The 19,501-nt window shown below is 37.8% G+C and overlaps 1 long non-coding RNA gene across 1 annotated transcript in view; it reads left to right on the top strand.

Annotated features, from left to right (window-relative positions):
• LOC311072902 overlaps positions 1–19,501 on the top strand; it is a 28,978-nt gene that overhangs the window by 2,236 nt on the left and 7,241 nt on the right. Inside the window, exon 2 of the long non-coding RNA XR_014604081.1 lies at positions 6,687–6,742. This is a non-coding gene — a long non-coding RNA (uncharacterized lncRNA). The remainder of the gene's footprint in view (positions 1–6,686; positions 6,743–19,501) is intronic.

The following is a 19,501-nucleotide window of genomic DNA, read 5'->3' as shown; positions in this document are numbered from 1 at the left end:
TCCAAACAAACCGAAGGAGTCTCACGTTTCGGCTCATGGGAGTGTGTGTTGTTTTGAAGTGAGATGAAAAAGATAGAAGGGCTGTTTTGATTATACAGTGCAGACGTGATTATGAGTCTGTATGTTGATTTGTTTAGTATGTGCGCTCCATTAAATAGAAGCTGGTCTGTTTGTGTCCTCCTCCGGCTTTTACTCCGACGCTCAAGGGCTGATGGTCGGACACGTGGAAACGGAAAGAACCCCTGGATGGCACGAGGGAAGGAAAGAAGCACAGACAGAGCGATAATGAGTTTCATTGTGAGAGTGAACAGTCTGGTGATGACACTGGATCCATTTCTAGCCACTCAAAAAACAGTTTATCTAGATTATTATATGTTTATATATGCATGTGTAGATAAAAAATCTAATTTAGTGATGCAAAGCTGAATCTTCAGCATCATTACTCCAGTCTTCAGTGTCACATGATCCTTCAGAAATATGATGATTTGCTGGTCAAGAAACATTTATGATTATTATCAATGTTGAGAACAGCTGTTTCATATTTTTGTGGAAAGAATGATGCATTTTATTTTTCAGGATTCTTTGATGAATAGAAAGTTCAATAACCAGACATGATTAATCATAATAAATGTTTATTGAGCAGCAAATCATCATGATTTCTGAAGGATCATGTGACACTGAAAATTCAGATTTGATCACAAAAATAAATTACATAAAAACAATATTCAAATAGAAAACAGTTCGCTTAAATTGTAATAATATTTCACAATATTACTGTATTTTTGATGTAATAAATGCAGCCTTGGTGAGGATATTAAGTTAAACATCACAAAACATTGAAAAACTTTACTGACCCCAAACGTTTAAATGGTAGTGATGGATACAAGAAAATTTACAGCATAACAGTAATATCCCAGCTGTGTGTTTGTGTAAATCACAGTGAAGTTTGGACTGAGTGTGTGTTGTGCCTATACAGAAGTGAAGAAGCCATGTGTGCATGTGATGTTTAACTCAGTCAAGATGTGAATCCTTCTCACTCACACACTGTTGGGAAAGCACAGCATGCTGGGAGACGCTCACACGGGACAACGTGTTTCACTTGTGTCTCACATGCTTTGTTTTACCTGTGTGAGTGTGTGTCTGTGAGAAAGAAGGAGAAACATTTGCTTTTATTCGTTAGTAGAGCTTTTATAAAAATCTATTTGCCCAATATCACAGTTTGTACTGTCTGCGTTAGACGAAAAGTTTGTAAGTGAATGTTAGTGAATGCATGCATCCCGATCTGATTGGACAAAGACGTTGTGGCTTTCAGCTCATTGTTATTTCAGCTGGAACTAGGGCTCTTTTTTCCAGAGGTTTTTAGCGGTTGTAAAAGCACATTAGTGTGTGTAAGGGAGTGAATGCACTGAATAAGGGTGCAACTGGTGTTGAACACATGCAGAAAACCGCTCGAGTCCTTAAATGAACTCAGAAAAGGACACACCCTCAGACACAGACTGCCATTGTGGACGAGAGACACTCTCTCTCTCTCTCTCTCTCTCTCTCTCTTTTTCTTTCTCTCTGTAATCTCAGTTTCAATTGCTGTTGCTTTATTAGCATGACAAAAAACATAAAAATTTGTATTGCCAAAGTCTTTACAATGAGATAAAATGCAGCATACAATGAGAAATGAAATACAAGCACTATAGTCAGAATGCAGCAAACAACTACAGTAATATTAAAAAGTAAATATATTGAAAAATAAATGAGAAATTTTAAAAAGGCAAAGGTCTATGGTATAAAAATGGAGTAAACTAAAATGAGAAAATAAAGTCAAATGCAAAATAACATCAGTAAAAATGCAATGTAGGATACACGTAATATTAGCAAACAAACAAAATAACACAAAGTGAAGTAACCATTAAGTCATTGAAAGTAATGTATTAAAATGAGTTATATTCCAAATGGAACAGAATAAGTGAAATAAAGTAAACACATGCAGTGCAGTAAACAAATAATTCTAACAAATAAACAAAATAATGTAAATAAAATAACTTAATAAGAAAGTAATCATTAATTTAATGAATGTTAATACAATCCTTCCTAGGCTTATTAAGAGTCTCTCTTTCTTTCTATGATCTGAATATGTTGTGCGTCTGTGGTGGTCACATGTTGTCTGGCAGACAGCGCAACTTCGCCCTCGCCTTCGTAACACATTCTCAGAAACGAATTATTGTATTCATGAAAGTAAGACCTGGCTGTAAAGGTCGTTGCCGTGTGGACGGGCGAGACGGCATAATCTAGAGGAGGCGTGTTGACCTTTTTGTTTCGTGTAAAGTGATCCAGCATGGAATAAGCATGGAGTTATCGTTCGATCACGGCCCAGTTTATCAGACGTCGGGCTAATCAGCCTAATGCGTCCTGAGGCTGAGGGAGAGTGGAACAAACTGATGCGACCCCTCCGGCTCCACACCGTATGAACCAGTAAATCATACCTGAGCCTTCTCTGATCCTCCCGTGAATACGCTTCTGTCAAAATAAGCTGTCAAGAGTGGTTTTGCCGCGAAAGCGTAATGCATAATACACCTGGTCAGTTGTTTCACTTGGATTTTTAGGTGTGTTTCAGTAATGAGAAAAATGTTTGTCACATGCATATGAAAGTGTTAGTGTAATGCACTTAAAGGGATGGTTCGGAGTAAAATCAACCTAGGGTCCTTTGCACCATGACCTCGAGCCAAACACCCCCCCAGAAGCTTTTTTTCCCTTGGTCGAACATTATTAAAGTTAGAGCTTATTTAGAGATATCAGCCGGATGGCTTAGTGCAGCCACTAATGGATCCAAGGCTGTATCTCGTAAATTACCGCACTAATAATGCCCAGAATGGTACCAAACTTCTACAGTAGTACAAATAGGTTCTGTACTCATAAAACGAGGCATTGGAAAGTTTGTAAGTACATCAGGAGTTTATTTAAATAACACTTGTCTGATGGCTCATGCTACTGCTAACCCGCACGTCGACGTCACTTCCGTTATTTGGGAAAAGCCCGTAAAAGTCCTGGCAGAAAGCGAAATAAGAAATAAGAAATTATTAGTTAACACTAAGTTGTCAACACTTCGGAAAACTAATAATTCGTCGTTACACTACATCCTCATGCATCGCTTTCTGCCAGGACTTTTACGGGCTTTTCCCAAACGAGCCCAACTGACAATGGAAGGCAACGAGTCTTACACAGTTGATGAGTTGATTTGTCGATATTATAATATGCCTCTGCTCATGAGCTTTTTAAATGGATGGATGGATGACAAGGCTTTTTATGTCGGGGAATCTGCAATCTCTGACCCAGTTTGTTTGATGGCTTCCATTGATGCAATAGGTTGTGTTTTCCGCCAACTGGCAACCTGGGGTGTCGAAATACTATTGGGTAAATTGGCAGTGGGCGGGATCACACAGATCAAAACCAAAACATTCTGACACAGAATGCAGATTCCACATTAAGAATAACAAGCTGTAGCAGTGTTTTTGAGAGAAACAAGTATGTGAACTTTGCATGTTTCCTAAATATCTGCAAACATATTATAGTGTTTTTATGCTTTAGTACAGTCTAAATAATTACATACAGCACCTTTAAAGACCAGATGACTTTGAACGAACATTCTATTGACATTAGTCAATGTGGCGAGCAGGACGAGGCCGAAGGCCGTGAGAGAGCGGCACGAGGCCGGTGGCGTGATTACTGATGAGCAACACCTGCGCGACGCACCGGTCTCGTAGCTCTCACGGAGGAGCGGAAGCATAAAGGGGGAACGACGACAGTGAAGAGCGAGAGAGGACAGGCCTGAACTTGTGTTGTGTTTTACCCATAATTTCCACCAACTGCGGAATGGCTGCGGATCCGCTCCGGAACGGCGGCGGAGTCAGTAGGTTTCCATTAAAGTCAATGTGTGTATTTTCACTGACTGCGGAACGGCTGCGTTCCGACTCCGGCGTTCCGCAGCCCTCCGGAGCAGATTCGCAGAGCTTCTATTTTTGCCGGATGCCGGAGAGCTCCGCAGCAATTCAGCACTTATATTGCGCGATCATACGTGAATTCGCGAGATCTCGTGGGTCCTTGTGACTTCAGCCGTCAGTCACGGCCGCAGCCGTTCCGCAACAAATCCGGACCTGGTGGGTATTGAAGGACGACGGAGCACGAAGCCGTTCCGCAGCCGTTCCGCAGTTGGTGGAAATCCGGGGTTATTGTGACAGCAGTCGTCCGTGAGGGGCTGCTGTCTTTTACTTTCGTTTTGTATTTGTTTTATTTTTATCATTAAAATGTGTCATGAATGTTCGCCAGTTCCCGCCTCCTTCTTCCCATAACATCTGAACTTCGTTACAGTCAAGTCAAGTCACCTTCATTTATTAAGTTATTGTCCAGCTAAACTTAGTTTTGATTGATTCACTTCAGTCACAACGATCATTAGTTATTAACTTAGGGGCTGCTAACACGACACCGTTCCAACAGAAAAACCCTTAAGTTCTCTCTGCGCAAACTTTAAAAACGCGAACCTGTGAGAACGCTGATGGCGTGCACATGCGTATAACGTGTTTAGTATTGGTATCAAATAAAGAGCACACCCAGGTTCCTAACCGTCGATGAGGACTTGACAGAGCTGCCATCAAGTGTTAGACAGTATTCTAGGTTATTACCAAGCGGCAACATTCTAATCTGAAAAATGAAGCCTACCCGGAAGTGCGAAAAACTGCAATACATCAAAAATCCGCTAGAGGGAGGTCCCAAAAGGGAGCAAATGTCCATAGACCCCATGTTAAAATGTCCATTTTCACAGCATAAATTCATGTTTTTACAGGTTGGTCCCATGGACTTTTATTGTATTTTTCGATAGCTTCCGAGTGCCTGACAACTGTGAGGGGGGTGAATTTTTTTCTAATTCGTTAGTTTAGATCGTATTTAGATATAAAATGTATGACAAATAAGGGCGTGGTTAACTTTGATTGACAGCTTGATTGACAGCTTAGGCTGCGTCAAGGAGAATGACAACATAAGAAGCGCCATTTTTTAACACAGTTGAAAGATAATACTACTGTTTCTGTATCATGAAATGTAGTTTTAAGAGTTTTTCAGGCGAGAATGTAGTTGTTTAAAGCTCAAATCTGTGGTTTATTTAAAGATTTATGAAAATTTTATCCAGTTGTGAGATCCAGCGATGACCGGGCGCTCAGCGTTCATGTACCCCGCCTGGAACAGCCTTTCCTCGGCTAGTCGTTCGGACGTTTGCCGCTGACTCTGGCGTCTCTGTAGTGGTAAACTACATGAGATATAATTCGTCTTGTGTATATCTAATGGCGATTTTTGGTCTCGTGAATTTATAATTTGTTCCCTGGGCAATCGTTTTGGCTGAGGGGAAGTTTCACAACTTTATAAGCTATTTAACTTTACCTTTGTATGGTTAGACTAGAGCGCTGACTTTGTATGTTTGACTGAATTGTTTGCTTTATTTGTATAGCTTCTTATACCTTTTACTTATACTTTTATAATGGCTAATATTGATAAAACTGAAAATTAACAAAAAGAGACTGGGTTGAGTTTTGTCATTTTAAATTTTAATACAACGAAGATGATCTGTAATGTTGTTTACTGCAAAATCTGTTGTTTAGTACAAATGCACATATTGCCTGGACCATATTAAAATGTTCCGAAAAGAGGCAGGTTTGTGTTTTATATTTTGTTTTTTTTATAAATAGGCAAACGTTATGTGCAGTGAATATAATCAATACGGATGTTTGTTCATAACTTTGAGAGAACGTTAGCCAAAGTTCTGAGAACGTTCCCTGTTAACTGGGCATTCACTGATAATCTTGCCCTCTCTAAAGCAGATTTAAAAAATGTTGCAGTGCAATTTTTAACTACACATACTGAAGCAGTGCCTTTTTGGCATCAGTCTACTGTAATGGCCATGCTTGGTAAAAACAGAGCCGAAAAGAACTTTATGTAAAGGACACCTCATAAAAGTAGTTTATGGTTGCTTGTAATATATTTATTGTTGTGTTCTGGACATGATGTTGTGTGTATGTGGGTAGACGCTCTCAAACTGAGTTTTGTCAAGCCAGATCGAACAGTACAATTAATTCTGCATTGTGTGTATAAAAGTATAAAAGCTCTGGAAGAAACAGGGTTCTGGCGTTTTTCCCAAACGCTGAGATGGCGTGTCCTTTTTCCCATAATGGACTCCAACGGCAAGCGGACTTCCAGGGTAAAACTGGAGCCAAGCAGACCTGCCAGCATCCTTCGCCCAGAGAGTGATGTTTTGTTGGGAAATTTTCCTGCTACTTGAGCCTTGAGGACTGTCATGGCTGGAGGGTCTTTTTCGGGAAAGTCTGTGAGTTTTTCTTCTGTGTATGGTTACAGTTAAGACAAAAACAATGGTGCATTGAGGTCAGATTGTTGTACCATGAGAGAATGAATTATGCAACAATCACGCACAGGCAGAAAAGACCAGATTAAACCAGCCTGATGTGGTCTGCAGGTCTTAGGTGTTCAGCAGGTTTGGCAAGCTAGCAACTGACCAAACCATCAAAAACCCAAGTTTCAACAGCCTGAAGTCCAGAAAAATGCCCTATAGGTTCATTGAAGCTTTTGTTGTTTTGCAGGGTTTACACAAACAAACTGGCTGCCAAGTAATTTTGATGTATCTTTTCTTTTTATAGATTTTGCCGCATGGAGACACAGGCCGAGGTGCACAGTGACGGACTAGCAGAAACTGGTATGGTGCCCTTTCTTACTTCCACACCACACACCCCCAAAACTCCCACAATCCTCCTCTGATCTTTAGAGTCTTCAGGGATCAAGTCTGTATCCTCAAAGGCTTACTGAGAAATTGAAAAATTGTAAATAATTGAAAAATCCACCAGCAAGCTGCAAGGCTTTGTGCCGTGACTCAGTATTTCCAACCTTTTTTCTGTATGTGTGTGTGTGTGTGTGTGTGTTACCAGTTTAGATGTTCAAACTGTTCCTGAATTTAAAAGAGATTCAATTAAATTGTACAAACTTATAAAGTCTAAAAGTTGTATTGCAAAATATCTTTTTTTATTAATAATATTATTATTAATAATATATTATTATTATACTCATTTTTACAGTGAAAAGTACAATAATAATATTTCTGAATAATTATAATAAAATATTAGCATTATTAATAAATCATACATTTTTTGTCCAAATTGTTTTTCAGTGGTTTAACATAAAGAAATTAAGTACTGTATTAGAAAATATAAAATATAAAATAATTCAAATATTAGATTTGTATTTTTACAGTTGTTATGTAAAATAAAATAATAATAATAATAATAATATTTATTATTATTATTGTAATACTCATTTTTATTTTACAGTGAAATAGTACAATAGTAATATTTGGTTTAGGTTCTGTTTGGAATTTGCAAACAACTTTTATATATTTTAACTTATTACTAAAATTGGTGTTAAAACACAAACCAACCAATTATTATTATTGATATATGATTTAATGGCCAAATTGGGTTTAATGAAAATTAAGAAATTAAGACAGCCACAAATTAAAATATAACATTTCTTTTCTTAAATACTATTTTTGCAGCAAAATATTACAATTTGTGGCCAAATTGTGCAGCCCTACAAACAAGCACAGCAAACCCGGGCATTTTTTTTAATAATCACAATGGCAATTTTCATTCGATTTTTCCCCCCAAATTGTGCAGCCCACAGTAAGGTTACGTTAGGTTAGACTCTAGGTTTCATCAGCATGGGATGGGTATGGTGTCTCAGGGGGCGGAGTCGTGTATTCTGACATCTTGGCTGACGGGCGGCTCAGGTAATCAGCTCTGCTGGGATTCTAGAGTTCTAATCGGCTGAACTCCGTCATTCTGTGTTAGAGCTAAACCTTCAGAGAGCCCTGCACCAGTAACCCTGTGCACTCGCCCATACCTCCCCTCACATCCAGGGCCAGCGTCCACGTCAGTGTGGGTCACATTAGCGCCAAGCCAACAGGTGCTTCTGATGACGGGGCAGCGCAGGAAGGCAAAGAAAGGAAAGTATTTGTCAAATGACGTGAGAAATTGTGGGTGCGTCTCAATCAGCTCCCGAGCTAGTGAATCAGTTACTTACTTATCAGTTATCAGTTGATTACTCAATTTCCGGTGACATGACTACATATAATGTCAAAATACAACATTAACACTGCACTCAAAAAAGTGCTCAAGGCAATTCATTGGATGACCATAAATCACTCTTTTTAGATCAATTAAAATAATATACATTTATAAGCAGATGTATTTTTGTTTTTTTGAAGAAATGTAAATTGCCTAGGTTGTACATGTAATGAGAGTGAATTTACTTGGATTAATGACTGAAATTGAATGGTATTAATCAACAAAAGGCAGGGCCTATGTCTTTTTGATATTATTATTTAAACACATTGTTCTGTTACATATCCTTACAACATTTCAGCCAAATATAATTATAAATGTAAACAAGGTGTGTTCACTGTCTAGCCATGTGATAAAATAAAGAAAAACTGTTTGTCTTTTTAAATCTATCACGTGCCATATTTACTGAGTTGGCTCGTGCGTTTTGTGTTTCTTTCTTCAGAAATGTGACGTAATTTCTGGTAAGTGAGCAGAGTGAGCATTGATGCTTCCTGGTTTTTGCAGTGCATTGTGGGATTTTTCAGGGAGCGAACGTTCCAGTGCACTGGAAGAATTTTGCGATTGAGACAGATCTTATAATAGCCGACCCCCGCAGTGTCCTGACTACTGAACTAGGGAGCTGGTTGAGACGCACCCATAGCGAGCATTGATGCTTCCTGGATTTTGCAGGATTGAGACGCACCCTGTGTCTGTGCATTGCAAAGATAAAGCGTCCTGAGAAGATTATTCATCCGTACGACACAAGCCAACAAATCCATCACAGGGGCCGTTTTTATGTCAAATTAGATCACTCAGAAATGTGTTTATGAACTCGCTTAAATTATTCCAGATAAATGAACCGAGCAACGTTTCCGAAAATGAATTAGAAGCTGTTAGTTGCTCAATACTTTTATGCTGTCACACAACTAAAGGAACTTATAACCATAAAGACGACTTACATTTTCATTAAAATGCATCATAATTACTCCATTTCTTATGCTGATTATAGTTATTAAGGATATATAGAAGCTACAGGAATTAAAGGATTCGGCCCTTTTTGTGATTTGTGGCACATTTTCCACCAAGTCAGAGCCTGTGCAAGCAGCGTTTCAGCCAAAACAGCCGGAAAAATACATATTTCTTACAGCCACAGAGTCAAAAGCCATGCTAAACAATATCTATGGCCTCAATATTCCCATGCTGAACTGGAAATAAAACAGAAAAACTCATTTTGTGAGGAGTGTTTGGTCTGTCATATGAGCTGAATTATAAACACACTTAAAGAGGGAGATTCTTCTCATAATGTGATACGGAGATCTGATGCAGAGATGTGGAGCAGCACACAAAGCACATAACATAAATATCACTGCAAATAAAATGTGTATATGACAAAAAGTAAATTAAGATTGTAGGCCTGTCACAAAGTCACCGCAATTAAGACTTGTCATGCAGGAGAAATATTTTCACAGAATATTGACAGAAAGACGAAAGGCTTAATATGCATTGTAAGTGCAAAGTGCCCTGGTTTAGCTGGTTATTTTGGTGTGTTTGTGTGTGTGTGTTACTTTTTGTTTTCATGCAAGCATGCAAGTATAGTGAGTCATAATTTATGAGAGAAACATCTTAGAGGTTTTGGATTTTTCTGTTCAATGTGGAGTGCCACTAAACTGACTGTGAACTAAATTACAAACACACACACACAAGGTTTCTGCATGATTTGTTTCTGGGTACACTTACTGTAAATGCAAATATAGGGAACAAACACTTCCTGTTAGATTGAATGGCAATTGAATTACAAGCTGAATAAAATGATATGGTGAGACATGAAAACACAAATAAAGTGATGCCAGACAGGATTTCGGGTCTGTTTGTGCATGCATATATATGAAACACAGATATCATTTTAGCCTTTCTTCTAGAAATATCTCTTTCTGACCTTGTTTTAGAGAAAATCCTTGATTCTGTTCAGATATTATCACATAGATAAATGAATAATATGGTTAGATGGTTTTATGGAAGTATGAATTACCTTAGTTTAATTGTTGTTTTTAGTTCTGTTCAAAAGATTGGGGTCGGTAAGATTTTTTATGTTTTTGAAAGAAGCCTCTTATGCTCACAGAGGCTGCATTTATTTGATCAAAAATACAGAAATATTATTATAATTTAACATGAATGTATTTTAAAATGTATTCTATTCCTGTGATCAAAGCTGAATTTTCAGCATCATTACTCCAGTCTTCAGTGTCACATGATCCTTCAGAAATCATTCTAATATGATGATTTGATGCTCAAGAAACATTTATGATTATTATCAATGTTGTGCTGCTTCATTTTTGTGGAAACAGTGATACATTTTTCAGGATTCTTTAATGAATAGAAAGTTAAAAACAGAAAAAAACAAATATGAATCCTTTGTAACATTATATAAATGTCTTTACTGTCACTTTTGATCAGCTTAATGCATCCTTGCTGAATAGAAGAATTAATTTCTATTAAAACAATCGTACTGACTGACCCCAAATTAATGATACACACACACACACACACGCACGCACACACACACACACACACACACGCAGGCTGGATTTGTGTTGTCAGGTCTCACCATATCATTTTATTCATCTGGTCAGTCTAACAGGAAGTGCTCTTGAGTTCATTCTCTGTATTTGCAGTTACAGTTTGTATTTTATGTGATATTTTGTTAAATATGACATTCAGGTGTTTTTTTTTTGGACTTCATGTTGAACAGACAAATCCAGAACCAGGTTCCTCTCATAAATTATGACTCACTAGCTCACATGACTATAAAACTATTCTTTCAAACACAAACACACTCTACCGTCATGGACAGATGGACGGTAAATCAAATGTTTTTGTCTCATCCTTCTTCATTTTCATGTTTTCTTTTTTTGGAAACACAATCCACTTTAAAAAAAAGTCAACTTTATAAAATAAACATGCTTTGAGAGTAATACTAATTGGCCAAATACTTATTCATATCTTTTTGGGCTTTTTGCCTGTTTTTATAGGACAGTAGAGTGTAGACAGAAAGTAGGGGTGAGAGAGAGGGAGTGGGGTTGGGATATGACCCGGGACATGTGCACAGTCTGAGATCATCTGTGAGTTTAAACCCCAGGCATGGGTCAAAATACTTCACTTGTCATCCAACAACCAATCTGGAAAAACCAATCAACCAATCTTTTTGCGACATTCCTTTATCTATCTTCACTATCTTACAGTATGTTATGCTATAGCTTTTAGATCATTTGCACAGTAAAAACTTATCCGAAAAGTTGCATCTGCTGTGAGCTGCTATACGGGAAAAGTGCATGACCCAAGTTGTCAGAGACATGAGAATGCTTTATATTCAGCGCTTCAACAAAAGCATAAGCGGTTCTTGCGGCTGGCTTTGACAGATGCTTTTGAGATGTGTTTTCCTCAGTGCATAATTAGCATTTTACTTTTATATCCTTACCTCTAAATGTTATAAAGTCTTGTGAGTATTTCCATTTTGCATCAAGCGAGTCTCCGTTAAACTTAACAGACTTCGATGAACGAGCGCCGGTGCGCATGTGTCAAACAGATGAAGTGCAGTAGAACAGGAGCACAAGAAGTCTTGTCTGACTAAAATATACAGTACATTTTACACCATATACACTTACCGGCCACTTTATTAGGTACACCTTGCTAGTATCGGGTTGGACCCCATTTTGCCTTCAGAACTGCCTTAATTCTTCACAGCACAGATTCAACAAGGTGCTGGGAACATTCCTCAGAGATTTTGATTCATACTGACAGATTTATCAGCTGCACATCTATAATGCGATTCTCCCGCTCCTCCACATCCCAAATCTGCTCTATTGGATTGAGATCTGGAGACTGTGGAGGTTTGAGTTTAGTGAAATCACTGTCATGATCAAGAAACCAGTTTGAGATGATTTGAGATGATCATCAGAAGATGACACTGTCGTCATAAAGGGATGGACATGATCAGCAACAATAGGCTCAGGCTGTGGAGTTTAATCAATGATCAATTGGCACAAAGAGACCAAAAGTGTGCAAGAAAATATCCCACCATCATTACACCACCAGCAGCCTGAAGCGCTGATACAAGGCAGGATGGATTCATGCTTTCATGTTGTTTACGCCGAATTCTGACCGACCATCTGAACGCTGAAGCAGAAATGGAGACTCATCAGACCAGACAACGTTCTTCCAATCTTCTATTGTCCAGTTTTGTTGAGCCGTGTGAATTATAGCCTCAGTTTCTGCTCTCATCTGACAGGAGTTTCACCGGTGTGTGTCTTCTGCTGCTGGAGCTCGTCTTCTTCAAGGTTTGATGTGTTGTGTGTTCAGAGATGCTCTTCTACTTCAAGGTTTGATGTGTTGAGTGTTCAGAGATGCTCTTCTGCTTCAAGGTTTGATGTGTTGAGTGTTCAGAGATGCTCTTCTGCTTCAAGGTTTGATGTGTTGAGTGTTCAGAGATGCTCTTCTGCTTCAAGGTTTGATGTGTTGTGTGTTCAGAGATGCTCTTCTGGAGACCTCGGTTGTAATGAGTGTACATCTGAGTTACTGTTGTCTTTCTATCAGCTGAACCAGTCTGGTCATTCTCCTCTGACATCAACAAGGCATTTTCTCCCACAGATCTGACGCTCTGGATATTTTCTCTTTTTCAGATAATTCTCTGTAAACCCTAGAGATGGTTGTGCGTGAAAATCCCAGTAGATCAGCAGTTTCTGAAATATTCAGACCAGCCCGTCTGGCACCAACAACCATGACACATTCAAAGTCACTAAAATCAACTTTCTTCCTTGTTCTGATGCTCAGCTTGAACTTCAGCAGATCGTCTTGATCATGTCTACATTCCTAAATGCTTTCACTGCCATGTGATTGGCTGATTAGAAATGTGTGTTAACGAGCAGTTGAACTGGTGTACCTAATAAAGTGACCGGTTAGTGTATATGTATATATGTTTTGCTTTTGTACTGTATGGCTGTCAAAGGACAAACATTGTCCTGGAGTCATCAAAAATAAAATGAGGCACTGCTGAAATGCTATAATTTTCTGTGATTTAATGACCCTTTTTTGATTTAATATGGAATAGTGATCAAAGGAGAAACATATTTTTGTTGGTTACTTAGTTTTTACCCACTTACTGTTGTATTTACAGCATCGCCCAGCAGAGGCTAACTTCTACAGCGAACCAGCCAAACCTTGACCCCCCTCATTAGAACATAAGCCTTTTTCTCCTGGTCTTTTCCAGTTCAGAGCCAATGATTCTCACAGCGCTGTCCTGCCCTTCTTCTCTTTGTAATCTGCACCGTCTGCCCGTCCTGTTTGTGAGGATACGCCTTTGGTCTGCAGAGCAGTTGTGTCCCCCTTAGCAAACACACAAATAAGATCCAGTCTACTTTTCTTTAATCCCGTCCTTCAGAGCAGGAATGCCTTTGATGTGAGTAAGTCATTCCTTGTGGTTCTTCCGGACTGGGCTGGGGTCATCGGGACTGAGCGCTGGTGTCCGTTTGCACTCAGCAGTGTTGATTATGGCTTGTGATTTACAGCTGTTGTGAGGGCTCATTGTGTGCTTTAGCCTTCCTGATTTCAGGTTTGCAGCAGTCAGTTATACTTACAATCAAATACAGGGAGTTGGGCAGGAAACACCCAGTGCAGACTGATAGATGACTCAAATGCATGTGTTTGCTTTTATACTGTAAGTATATCTGTGAGTTTGCTGTGGGAGGTATGGCCAAACACTTTTATCACAGTCATTTATTATATCGTGACATTGCATTTTTTTTTTTTTTTTTTTGCTGGGAATTCAATTTAAATAAGTAACACAATTTTAATAAAAATGTTTTTTTATTTTGTATTTTATGGCAGCAAACCACAAGAGAATATATTCAATAGCTCAAAATTAAAGACTTAAAACAATAAATAAATATTTAAGTATATATATATATATATATATATATATATATATATATATATATATATATATATATATATATAGATTGTTTTAAGTATTTTATTTGTATGTGTGGTATATATATATATATATATATATATATATAATACCTACAGAATTAAGAATAAAATATAAAATGAAAAGAATAAAAAAAAATATTAAATACAGTATAAATATAAAAAATGCATACAGTACTTATTCAAAAGCTAAAAATAAAAGACTCAAAAAAAAAATATATGAAGTCTGTATGCTATATTTGTATAATGTACATAATGATGTACAAATGATAAAAATTGCTTTCATGCTTTGCGTGATTATGTTGGTAGCAAGATTAGTAACAGTCTAACTAGCCATGACCAGCATAGACTTTCAGCAGGGTTTGTATCTTTTGGCCTGTATTCTTTGTATTTTCTCTCATGAAAATAATATTATATTTTGGCTGTACTGTAAATCCAGTTAATGAAATATAAAGAAGATTCATTTTCACAAATAGCCTGAAGATTAAAGCAGCAAATCATTCTTCTGGCTATACCTTGACAGCAGTTTATGTGCATGTAAGTATTTTCATCATTTTTACCTGTCTACATCTCTGAATAATTTAGTCACACAGTGTCTACAGTACAAATATGTTTGCGAATATAACAGGGAGAATTAAAGCACAGGAGAGGGAATGTTTATCCGTGTGATGGTGCAGGTTTCAGTCTCTATCCCTGCAGACGCTGTCAGTATGGCATTGGAGCCAGTCTGATCACTGCTTTGAGACTGCTTTGCGTGTCTTGGTAGAATTTTACTTTGCTTTTCTACAGATTTCAGGAGCGTATTGTGTGTTTGAGTCCTCAGAATACCAATTGAAGCCAGTTAACGTTTCACTGTTGGCCCAAAGAAAGTTGCATGCCTCAGTTTCTAAAGTGATCATTACAAAAATACAGCGAATTTAATACTGCTATTGAGCTCGGCTCAAATCCCGTTGAAATTATCCTCTATTTATTATTTCCGCCGCAGTGGTCGAGGATCTGCAGAAACTCATAATGGCACATGCTAGGCTGCAGGTGTCCCAGCTTTCCATGAGATGAGATTATTTTCAGGTTGCATATAATGTTAGTATTGTGTTTAATATAATATTTATACAGTGCCGTTTAAAAGTTTAGAATCATTACAATTTTAGCTTTTGAAAGAAGTCTCTTATGCTCATCAAGGCTGCGTTTATTTGTTTAAAACATACAGTAAAAACTGTTTGAATTTATTTTAAAATGTAATTTCAATGTTGAAATAAGTTTTTGCTGATATATTTTTGTGGAAACACTGATGCATGTTTTCAGGATTCTTTGGTAACTTTATAAATACCTTTACTGTCATGCCTTTTGATCAATTTAATGTCGTCTTGTTGAATAAAAGTATTCATTTCTTTAGAAAAATCTTAGTGAAGTTTTCAACATCAGCAAATCAGCATATTGGAATGATTTCTGAAGGATCATGTTACACTGAAGACTGCTGAACATTCAGCTTTGCATCACAGGAAGAAATTACATTTTAAAATATATTACAATAGAAAACCATTATTTTGCATTGTAATAATATTTCAAATTATATATCTTTGACACTTATGTAGAACAAGGATTCTGCAACAACAGCCAGGGTTGTCCTTTAGCATTCACATTATTTTCTCAATTTATCTCTGAAAGTTTTGAAATATGCCACTCAGTTTTTCAGCCAAATACCATTTGTCTCTGGATTTGCCGGAAAATGATGTCATAATGATGCTGATTGGCTGATGGCACCACAAGAACTAGTTCCCTTGACGAAAATTATGAGCTATGACATCAAAGGCAAAAAGACAGTCTGTTCCACATTTTAAGAGCCTTTAAAAAATAATAAACATCTTGCTTTCAGAACATTTTATTTAGTCCTAATTAATTTTGATCATCCAGATGATGTAATTTCGTTGAGAGATGTGTCTTAAGCCCTATTCGACGGCATTAGTTTAACAAGGGTAGATGGAGTAATATAATTTAACCACAGGATGTCTGTAATATTAATGGCCAATTCGCACGGGACAAGATATCTCAGTAAAACTAGCAGAAGTGGGAGGAGTAACTCGATTCACCGCCATCACCCTCATGCCATCATGTGTGTATTATGTTGCTTATGTTGTGCGCAAACACATATAACCTATATTTTTAATATATAAAAGTCATGTCCGGTCGAACAATGTTTTAATTAAATTCAGATTGGATTATGTTGGTAATAGGCACTTAACACAAAAAGAAGTTTCTTGCCTCTAATAGCCTATAAGTGCTTTCAACCTTCTCTTTGATCTGAATGGCATGTGGAAAACACTTGAGTTTTGCCACAGATTTGTCCCAGCGTCTAGAACGCAACTGAATGCTTTTTCAAGCACCTCCATACTAGAAAAAAAAATTGAAACAGGAAATGCCGGACTATTTACATATTTACAGCGGGTCTATTCGCTTTAACACTTTAACCTCGCGCACGAGCAGTTCCGTTTGCGCTCTGGAGAAGCGTTCGGTCTTTCCACTATCAAATTCTGTCATGTAAATAGTGAATCCGCCATGGCGCGAGCGCAACTGACATTTAAATGGAATGGGAGATGAGACTCTGATTGGTTTAATGCACGTAAATCCCAAAACACACCCATTACTCATTAAGAGAATAGGGACAACCCTTTTAGACCATGAGCCTGGCGCGCCAACCATTTTTCCGTCGTTAAACTAGCAAAAGTGGATTCAGACTTAAGTGAACTTGTGCCGTGCGCTTTAGACCATGCGTTTAGATTGTTAAAATAGGGCCCATTGTCCATAATGATTACTGAGATGGCAAATTCAGACGGGACTAAATTCACTGGTAATAATTACTTTACCCCACCTCTCCATGTTAAACTAGTCCCGTCTGAATAGGGCTTTGCAATGATCTGCCGCTGACAAGAATGTAGAGAAATGGTTGAGTTGACTGAGTTGACGGCTTATATCCAGACACTAATTGAGATTAATGATATTTGGGAAGTGGTCTGGAGCTCTTATGACTCATGCTACAGGGTCTTATTCCAGGGTCCAGGAGTTCATGCTCCAGGGTCTTATTCCCTAAAAGATGTTTAGAGTTCTCCTGCCCACTTCTTTCAAATGCCATTTGACTACAGTATGAAAAGTTGGTGGACCCATTGTGTCATGTTTTATTTGTAAGTTGTCGCTGTTCTGAAAATACGTGGTCTTGTTCTGCGTGTCCATCAGCAAGTGTGTTCGCTGCAGGTTTTATGTTGTTCTGTTGTGCAGGGTGGGGTTTTGTTTGCTACCAAGGAGGCAACTCCCATATGACCATTATCCTCACCTTCAGGGAGGCCACATCATTCATAACATTGCATTAAGAAGAGAGGGTCAATGCCAGAAAATCCCTTATGAAAACAACTGCAACTGAAACAGTTTCAAAAGACATAGAGGTCCAGTTGCATTCAATTAAGCTCTGCTAGATGTTTGAGAATGACCTGGATGTTGGGAAACATGCACCGATCTAACGTCTTTCTTCTTTTGACCAGCTGTACGACAATGTGGCTTACATATTATTCTTTGTGCTTGTGGTTGAAATATTAAAAACACAAAGTCATAACTAATTCTGCAAACTTTTCGTACTGCCGTGTTAAAGTCGAAGTGACTGTATTTGCTTGATTAATATGTGTTCCTTGTCTTATTGTGAGCGATTCATCATGTTATATAGAATTGTTTGTCGCTCTGCCCTCTTATTTTTGCAACATCTCTGCTCAAAATCTGACGATTCCCATTGGAATAAATCATGTCCCGCTAAACGTTTGTTTTCTGTTGAATGTCTGATTTTAGTTGGCAGTCACACTACTGAAATTGCAATGAAATTTTGTGTGCACAATAAGGTCCATTGTTTATTGTCAATAGTGTAGCTTACAGAGAAATCACTTTCAAACCAAGCAGCTTTCTGTCGTACGTTGCATTTATCTTGCTGTTGATATGTTTGGTCCTGGCAGAATAGATCTGCTACACTGCTGCTGCAGAGTGAGAACAGGACTTGCTACTGCCAATACATATAAGACACGCTGCTGCTGCACAATATACATGAATTACCCATATCAGATCTGTACAGGTGGAGCTGGGGAAGGTGGAGGGTTTCTGAAAGTGCACTGCAACTGCTACAGCAAATGCTGACCAGTATTAAAGGTTGAGCAGCGAGTTAATTGGCTACTGATACAGCAGGAACCAATCAGCTGTGCCCTATAGAGAATGATGTTATTATAAGCAGATTGAGTTAAGGACCAATCAGCCTGCGCCATCTAGACTTTCATGACAGAACTTTTATATTTATATACTTTTGCATTTATATGCTATTATAGTAATTATTTATATTTAGAATTAGCATTTATTTGTACATTTTCAGTTTTCATTTTAGTTTGTTTTAGTAATTTTATGTGTTTGTTATTTTTATGCTTTTTTTATTTATATATATATATATATATATATATATATATATATATATATATATATATATATATATATATATATATATATATATATATATATTTCGGATATTCAACAGTGCATGTTAAATAGAATTGTTTGTCACTTCGCCCTCTTATTTTTCAACTTCTCTCCTCAAAATTTGATGATTCCCATCAGATAAAACCAATTCCCGCTCCAAACCAAGCAGCTTTCTGTTGGTCAAAGTGACGAATCCATGTGAGCAACTTGAACCTGTTGTGAAATCTGTGAGGGAAATCTTTCACAACACCCAATTTTCCACGAAACTTGCCAAACAAAGGTAAATAAGAATGCGCATTTACAGAAGTAAAATGGATTAGGTTGTGAATTAACTTAATTTATCAGAAATTATTGATGTGCAATGAATTGTGATGATTAATTAGCGTATCGTGTAATTCATTTGCTCAAAATATTTAGCCTGAATAAAATTCGGTAAATTATGTGCTTATAATTACTAGTCTAGTCTAATTTAGTGATACGGAAAGGGTCCATATGAATATTTCATTGCAAAAAAACAAGGACAGAGACAGAGACACTGCAGAGAGACCGCTGGAGGTTCTGCTAATGGGCCCCAAAAATATGTTCAAAGGACATAAAGCTGTCTCGTCTTGCTCAGTCACTCCAACCACTAACAAGGTCCACCATGAGTCACTGCTTCTCTCATGTGGTGCGTCAGCACTCTGTTTCGCTCAGCTTTACTCTGTGGTGTAAGTGTATCTCGCTGATGAGCAGAGAGTTTGATCTTTTATACAGGCTTCTTCTGTCCTTCAGGGATGCTTTGCAATTTAGATTCTGCTTTGAGAAACCAGTAGAGGCTTATGTGTATGTAGTTTTTTGTAAGCGCGCATTTCAGGTGTTTTGTCCCTGACTTTGTTGGCAAG

Source organism: Abramis brama, assembly GCF_963993115.1.
Source record: "Abramis brama genome assembly, chromosome: 22".
NCBI classification, from domain to species: domain Eukaryota; kingdom Metazoa; phylum Chordata; class Actinopteri; order Cypriniformes; family Leuciscidae; genus Abramis; species Abramis brama.
The sequence above is the reverse complement of the archived record's forward strand: the minus strand, read 5'-3'. Positions and strand labels throughout refer to the sequence as shown.